Genomic DNA, 9,015 nt, shown 5'->3' with positions numbered 1-9,015 from the left:
ATATAATCTTTTTCTGATGCAATGAATGTGAACTGGAGAAACTCATTAAAAAAGCCAGAAAATGTTAGAAGGGCCTCAAAAAAGGCCAACATAATACCCAGAGAGGACTGGGTTTCCATCAAAATGAGCCCTCTCCCTTAAGCTTTCAGTGGACTTTTATGACTTTAAATCATAACTAAAAGGTAAAAACCTGTATTTTTGAATAAGCCATAAGACCTACATAGGCTGATGTATGTGTGTGTGTGTGTGTGTGTGTGTGTGTGTGTGTGTGTGTGTGTATTCTTTGTTTTATAATTAGATTGGTTGGACTTAAAAATTCCTGGTACAATACAGTTTGATCATTCCTTTTATAAAATACATTGTAATATGTCTACTTACAAATTCTTACAGAGCCTACATTGGTATTTTGAAATGAAAAGTAATAGGAATACTATATTTTGACATGAACAATGAAAATAAGTCCCTTGACATCATAGAAGAGACAAAAATGAAAGAAGTTCTTTAAAAGCAAATGAGGAACAACCTGGCTATACATGTTGAAGTTTTGAGAAAGAAGAAAGTTCTGACACTAGTTAAAAAGAAGGAACTATTCCTCAAACTGCCTCATAACCAGGGAATTTCAGAAGCCCTAAAGGAACTCAATACACAGAGATCCATATGTGGTGATCAGGTCATCAGGTAGAAAGTGCCACAGTTCTGAAGCCTCAGATGGTGAAGATCTGGATTTCATAATTCGATATCCATGCTCATAGGCAATCCTAAGAGGGCATTTAACAAAGACTTTGAGGAAACGAAAGAAAATGCAAAGAAGCAATAAAGAGAAGACATATTAGGGAAACAGGAGTCAACACACTTGGCAGTTGCCTCATAGAAAGTGGTTTTGCCAGTAACAGGTGAGCTAATTCAACAAAGACCTGCTAGAAAAAAATCCATTAGTTGATAGTAACACTTGCATGCAAAGAAGAGAATTTAAGACTTTTTGATATTTAGGGTTTGTGTAGATTCCCATGTTAGGGCCTTGACTCCTGAGGAGTTTGCATTCCAAAGCCTCTATGAGTTGACAATTATGACTCTCTGAGGAAAGACTTGGAGTTCAAGCCCTCAGGGTTCCTGAAAGCCAGGAGGTGGTAGAGTAGGAGTGCTGTGTGACACTCTTATGAAGGCTACTTGCAAGATATGGGCAAGCTTGAGGAAACCAGGGAGGTAGGATGAACATGCCAAGGACTGTGGAGTGAGAAAAGACGCAGCAGTCCTGGGAATTAAGACTGTGCCAGGCACACAGACACCAGGGAGCACTCATTTTGGCCAGGGTGGCATTAATATAAGAAGACTGAGAAACAGGAAGGAGACACCCAAGGAATACAGATGGAGGAAGAGGGAAGAGGATACTCTGCAGAGTATCATCAAGCATTCAGGTGGAGGAAGAGTAACACCAATATACAACAGGACTGCACGTGAAGTGAGAATCTGTGCACATGAGGCCCTCAGATGCAGTAGTGGGAAGTGGATGTGAACTAAGACCTCAGATGGTGGGAGAGAAAAGGGAATATGCATCATATTAAGGTTTATGTTTAGATGTCCCCAGAAGCTGCATGCACTCTTAGGTGGAACTCTGGAGAGGTGAATGGATCATGAGGGTGAGATACTCATACTGGATTGGTGTACTGATCAGTTCCTAGTTAAATGTAACATTCAGAGGTGAAGCCTGGTTGTAGGAGGTGGTCCCTGGATGTGGGCTAGAAGGGTCTGTCTCCCACTCTCCTCCCTTGGTGTCTCTCTTTCTCTCTGCTTTTTTTTGTTTTTGTATTTTAGGGAAGGGTCTACAAGGTGTTCAGGTTCTCACTACTAGATCGCACTCATAGTGATCCACTGTTTACAGCCTCCCAAAAGTTAGGATTACAGGCGAGCACCACCACACCCAGTCTCAAGTGCTGTCTCAGCTTGCCTCGGGGTGGGGCCAGCATGGCAGGTTCTGGAATCAAACTCCCAGCCCCTGCCCCTGCTTGTGGGTGCTTTAATCCACTGAGCTATTTGGCCAGCCCTTCTCCCTCTGCTTCTTGATGCCATGCCATGAGCAATTCTCTGCCCTGCCTCTCTGGATACTGCCCTATCTTGGAATCAGCTGAAAGTGGAATAACTATAAGCCAAAATAAATTTATGTGAAGTGTTTTGTTCCAGCAATTGGGAGCGTAACTAAGACCAGGACCTCAGAAGCAGGATACGCAAGGGGATGCACATCATGAACTAGATGGATGGAGCAAGAAGCAGATGCACACTATGAGTTCAGGACTTGGAAGTGGAAGCATTGCACAACAGGACCTTTCATTTTCTTGGCTTCTGGATTTTGATCTTTCCTTACTTGGACTATAACCTGCTGAATGCTAAAGGAAACAGGGCCACTGCTTCAGTCTTTAGCAAGCAGCCCCCAGTGCACAGCAGGGTAACAGGAATATTCTTTAATATCCTTATTGACCATTGTGTTAATAAGAATGTCCAGGATACCCTCTGCCAGGGGAAATATCTACATACTTGCTCCGAAGACACAAACATTGAAAACAATGGAGATTTTCCAGTTTTCATTGGCAATTATTTTGACTACAAACCAAACAGTGATATAAAGTGCAAATCTAAACCTCAGAATCTGCTCACTGTACAGAACTGTCCCACAGAGAGCATTAGCAAGAGACATCCTTGAATCTGGGGTTGCAGAGGAAGTGCAATAATGCTAGTGGGGATTGGAATCCAAAGTCACAAATATAACAATGTTCTCAATCCAACTAAGAGAGATTTAGTGTTTTCCAAAGGATAAAACACTGAACTAAATCTCTGTGAGGTAATATCATTGGCTGAACAGCACAAATTTGTCAAGAAATTATTGAAGGTGAGGTTGGTTTATTAAAATCATAGAAGCAATGGGAACAAAGACATTTATAGCTATGGTGTTCTTAACCCTCATAAGTCCATGTTCCTCCAGCCCAAATGTTCCTGGCAGTGAGCATGTGAGAGGATGAGGCTTGGGAAGTTGTTGCTAACTTCGAGACCCGTTCAAGATATTGCATTCATGATTCAGTCCTAGAAGACACAACAGAATCAGGCTTGCAGCCAACAACTAAGTGCGAACAAATAGAGCATATATTTTGCCTGCTACTTGGTCCCATACATTTCTGTTGAAGGCTTCCTCTCTTTCCAGGAATTGGAGTTATATATTCATGACCTGATCTGTGTCCTTGAAAAATCTATGGGGCACCTGGGGAAATGGACACCAGACCTTGGCTTTGTCTTAGAGAAGATCAGATGAAGATGAAGAGTGGGGAGCTGGCCAAGGCCAAGGGTGCTGAACACCTAGATCCCACTGCCCCAGCTGTGTTTCTGGGCTGCCTACAAGAAGCAGGAAGAGCCTCCTTGGAAGCCTAGGAAGACCTCATGAGGGGACAGACTTCAAGGGTCACTTTGCCAGTGAGGCAGTCTGGATTATCCTGAATCTAGAGATGACATCAGAGGGAGGGAGAGGATTGGTCAAGAGGATGCAGATCTCAGGGCTTTTTCAAAGCCTTACACATGACAGATAAGGGGAGGAAGTACACATGGAAACAGATGAGTAATGAGACTCTCATGGAGCACCTCTCTTCTCTCTTAACCTTTTTGGTCCAGTAAACCCATAACTAGAAACGTACCCCTGTTGATGGCATCTACTGCTGGGTAACCCAGTGCCCCAAATCTGGCAGTCAGAGCCCCACTGGGCTAGTTTCTGTCTCAGTTCTGCAGGATCTGGAAGTGAGGTAGCAAGTTCTTTGTACCTAAAGTGAGAGTCCATGCAGATCCCTTGAAAACCCTCTGGTATTAACACAGCACTTCTCAATGTGCTTTTAGAGAATACAAAAGTAGAATCAGCAATATCACTTGAATAATTCAGTTTGCTATAACTTAGATTGCTGCTACTGTTGTTCTTCCATAATTTCTCCTCCTTTCAACTCCACAAAGATGCTGACTCTTTTGAAAAGCAGTCATGATGAGTTATGTGAGTTTGTAATGACTTGGAAATACATTCTGTTTAACCAAAGGAAACCACAGGTAGCTATTGGAGAGCCCAAAGGAAGGGGGACTGAAAGGAAGTGAGAAAATTTGGAACCAAATGTGGAGGGTTTTTGCTTTTTTTAAATACAACTAATTTATTTTACTTTTCTAATTTGAGACAATTTTTAAAAAATCACTCTTACTATTTGAAACTTATTAAAATGTTTGTATATATTACTTTAATCAGTTTTAATGTCTCTTAAATTCACTGTCCTGAAATGTGTTTTTACTTTATTGCCAGAGACCTTTTGGGGAACAAGTCTCCTTCCATGTGATGGAAGTCAGCAAGGACAGCCTTGGTGGGAGTAGATGGCAGGCACAGGCGAGTTCATTTCAGCAAGTTTTATTGGTAGCTTCCAGAAGCCAGTCCACACCTGGTAGCTGTTCTTTCTGACTATGTTATGGCTTGTGTCTAGTAGTCCCCCCAAAGCCTCATGCAGTCATAGGTTGGGCTTTTCCAGAGGTGGCTGGATCTAGGATTAAGTGTGGGTGATTGCTAAGTCAGTCCACTAATTGGTTTGCACCACACTAATTCAGATATCTTTGATACAATATAAGGGACAAGAAGATGCTTATCATGTCCCTTGCTTGATTTGCTGCCTTCTGCCCTCCATGAGCAGGTTCTCCTCTGTGATGGCTATTCACCAGCCAGCTACTCTACCTTGGAACCAGCGAATTATAGACTGAAACCATTATAAACTGTGAGGTAAATAAACCTGTCCTCCTTTGACTTTGGATGTCAGGTATTTGTCTCAGCAACAAGAGAAATGTAACAAAGACAGAATTTGGTACCAAAATTTATACCTACCATTGTTTCAGGAACCTTTGAGAATGGCTTGTGGGAAGATTTTGCAATCATTCAAAGATGCTTGCTGAAAAAGTAGATGTGGAACACCTAGGCTGTTCTATACAGCAGATTCTGGTCAGAGCTCAGATGACCAGAAAGCTTGGAAAAACATTTTTGGGGAGATATGTGCTGAGATGAAGGACTGCACTGGCTGTTGGACTCTAGATGAGTTGTGTTAATCCTTGGCAGAAAGTTTGTCTGAATTTTTCTCATGACCAGAGACCTTGATTGAGACTGAGATTAAGAGTGACAGATTAATTAATATGGCAGAAGAAATTTCAAGGCACCTGAATGTTGAGGCCGTGGCATGGCTACTGTTGAGGGCTTTTCAGACTTATGTTGAGAATCAAGAGCAAAAGAATCAAGACTTATGTTGAGAATCAAGAGCAAAGAGCCCCACACAATGTTTAAAATATTGTGAGTTTGGCCAGAAAGGAAAGTTCAGTAAAGCTATGGATTATAGAGCAAAGAAGAACTTGATTGCTCAGAAGGAACAGGAGAACAAAAAAGATAACCTGAGGACATCACAAGAAGTAGCAGACTTCTGACTTTTCAGCCCTAAAATTGCAAAGGTGAAAGACTGCTTTGAGAAGAAAGCCACTGAGCACCACATTCCACTATGGTGGCAGCATATAGAATTTGTTCCTCAGAATTGGATTCAGAGTCCCAGATCAAGGCATTTGGCCCCAATAGCCAGAGGGAGAGAGAGAGAGAGAAACCTGGCTACTACTCCAACTGACAATAATACTTGGCATTTTACAGGCAGTACTAATTTTATGTGCATGCAGAATGTAAGAGTTGTGGGGTCAGAAAGTCTCCCATCCAGATCTCAGAAAGCCTGGGATAGCTGGCAATGTGCACCTGAGAGGGCAAAATGTGAGGTAGTGAGTGTGCAGCCAAAGGTGTACTGGAGATCCCATAAGTTTGAAGAGGCCAGGAATGTAGATCCTCTTACAGCAAAAACTGTCCTCCCCCAGCCAATACACTTCAGTTTCAGTTAATTACCAAGATTCTGGGTTGCTGCAACAATCTAAAGGAAATTGCAAGGAGAGGGCAAAGAGGAAACTTCCCAAAAGGGAAGTTTTGTGGGCTACAACCACCAGAAGTGCTGTAGGATGGAGTCACCCAAGCCCTTTGAGTTTATGTCTTGTCACAGATTGTCTTAGATGCTGCACATGGAATTACAGGACTTAATGTTTTCCCTGCTGGAGTTTGGGCTTGCTATGGCCCAAACCCTTTGTATCTGCTACTGTAACTTTTGGAATGGAAATGGTTTTCTTGTGCCATTGAATGCTGGAAGTGTTGAAGTTTCTTTTTATTTGTACAGAAATTTACAGATAATCTTGCCTTACCTCTCACAGCAGACTTGGGATTTAGAAAGACATAAACTAAATGCCTTTTTCATAAAGGCATGCATATGAGTCCTGGGGGGACAGGGAAGAAACGTTACAGTACGTGTCTTGATGTACTCCAAAGCCTCATGAGGTCATGGGGTATGATCTTTTGGAGGCAGCTTTTATCTAGTGTGCAATTGATTCATGGTCTAATGGTCAGATTAAGGCTGTGAGTGCTATACCTCACCTAAATCAGGTAGCTGGCATACAATGTAAGGGATGAAAAGAGACTTGCTCTCCACTCCTGTCTTATTGCTTTTGATATCTTTTACCACCATGAATGGTTGCCCTTCCAACATGTGTCTTCTTATATTAAAGCTAACTGATTATGAGCTGAAATTTCCACAATCTGTGAACTGAATAAAACTTTCTCCCCTTTAACTTAGGGTGGTTGGGCATTTAATCTCAGCAACAAAAAAAGCAAGACAGAAGAAAACACAAGTGATGTGTAATCCTGGATGAAGGTTTAGTCAACATGAATAGCAGCCAGTGCAAGAAAGTCAAGACTGGGATCATCAAGTGGTCTCCACCCATCATCAAGCCCACAGCACAGTTCTGATGCTGGTTCATTCAATTCCAGACCAAATTTTGAGGGGGTTTCTCAGAAACCAGTGCCTCCTAGAAACAGCTGTGTCGATCTGGCTCCACGGGAAAGCAAATCTGCTCTCCTCGTGAGGCAGGATGAAGTGAATGAATGAATGAAAATCTTTGAAAAAATATACTTATTAAGACAAAGCAAAACAGACATGACAGATAAAATGCCTAGAGAACAAGTCTTAAGTAAAATAGTAAAATTACAAATGAATATGGGCAATGAGGAAAAAGGTCTTAAGTGGAACTATTCTCCTTTATTCTCATATTTGAGAATTAGGCATATTTTTGCTCTCAGTTGTTGAAAATAAAATACCCTTGTGTAACAGGAAGAAAGCGCAGCTCCACAGGGGGAGCTGGGGGACTAAGTAAACACAATGGAGATCCACATCACTCTCCAGGTAACTGGAGGTAAAGTGTTTATATATCTGTGAGGTCTGGATGCAGAACAATAAAGAAAGTCATCAGTGGCCTTGAGGAACTTGGGCTCAAACTCTGCTGAGAGCAAGAGGAGACATCCCTCCCAGAGTTTCAATTTGTGGTCATGATTAAGCAATATTGGAGTAGGTGTTGTCTATCTAGTAGATGTTGGACATGCTGTCAAGTCCATAGGAAGAGTGACATAGAAAATAACAGTTGCATGATTCTTGGATTTGTGAACCACATTGTGGTGATAGAAAATCAGGCAATGGAAGGGATCCAGGAGGAAAAGTTTTCTGGAAAAAAAAATCCTTGGGGCTTCACAGGGAATCTAACAATAAAGGGTTAAATAGCAAGATCTGAGGGAATTTCAGGTAGATATCTACAAAGAGAAGGCTTCAACATGACCACAAAAATTCAACAAAAAAGTCAGCTTCCAATATCCCCTAGAATCTGAGAGCACAGAGCCATCTCTGCCCATCAGGCCATGGAAAGGATATCTCTGCATCCTGACTCGACAGTCCTGCTCCATACCTGCCTTCACTTATGTCTGCTGGCACAGAAAGAGCAGCCAGTAGCTGGAGATGGAAGTCAATAAGAAAAAGAAAGAAGCACAGGAGCATTCTCCCATCCAACAAGCACAGATAAGAATAACGGTGGGTCATCAAATGAACGAAGCCAAATGAAACCAAAGATGGTCATGATGAACATGAGAATTGACTGCTCTATAGAGTCAAAGTAGATCTCTTTTAATTTTATGTCTTTGTATATAATTAATCCTTCATTTGTTTCTATCATTTATAGATCTATTTAATTTCCTCTTTACTCAGCCCTATACATCACTCCCCAGCTAGCTCTATTAAAAGAGCAATGTTCCTGTCTGTAAGGAGGCACTTGCATACAACAAACCTCAAGAGCTGGGTTTTGCCCTTTCTCTAGAGAGCATTGAAGAGAATGAGTAGAAATGTGAAGAATCAAAACATCACCACATTCGTTCATAGAATTCCATCTTTTTATACATCATCATCACAACTTGAAGAGTGTAAACACGAGTCCATAACATAAATTTCTTCATTACACACTATATAGAATAAAGAGTCCAAAGACTTTGTTACACATAACATTGTTAATTCATATGACAAATCTGTCCAAAAGAAGGGTCTCAAACTAAAAATATATACATGAAAGAGCTGAGGATATGGTTCAATGTACTCTAGATTCAAGCCCCAGTACCACAAGAAAAGCAAGACAGAATTAAAAAAAATCTAACAAGTAAAATCTGACAATTGCTTAGCATTATAGCAATGCTGGTGATACTATTTTGTTATTTTTGTGGATAGCTTTAGTTTATTTTGAATTAGTTGCCATTTAAATTTCAGGGTGCTGATTACAGGAAACTTATTTATTAGATTGAATTTTATTTTATCTGATTCCACTTTCCATCTCAATCCAAATTATTATTACTTTGAAACACAAATGCAGAGCTTGGCAAAATCTTTACTTTTTTTTATTAGAAAATGCATTGTCTAAATGTAATGTCATTACTTTTAATTATTAAAATATAACAGTCTCTAAAGGAATATTCTGTTCCTACTATGGTGGTACCCTGAAGCTCATCTATAAATTGTAGACATCAGCTCAGCCAAGGTTCACATCCTGATCCTCTCTTCCCAGATTTCTTGTTAAAGA

Source organism: Octodon degus, unplaced genomic scaffold (assembly GCF_000260255.1).
Source record: "Octodon degus isolate 3935 unplaced genomic scaffold, OctDeg1.0 scaffold00183, whole genome shotgun sequence".
Taxonomy (NCBI): Eukaryota; Metazoa; Chordata; class Mammalia; order Rodentia; family Octodontidae; genus Octodon; species Octodon degus.
Note: the sequence above shows the minus strand (reverse complement) of the source record.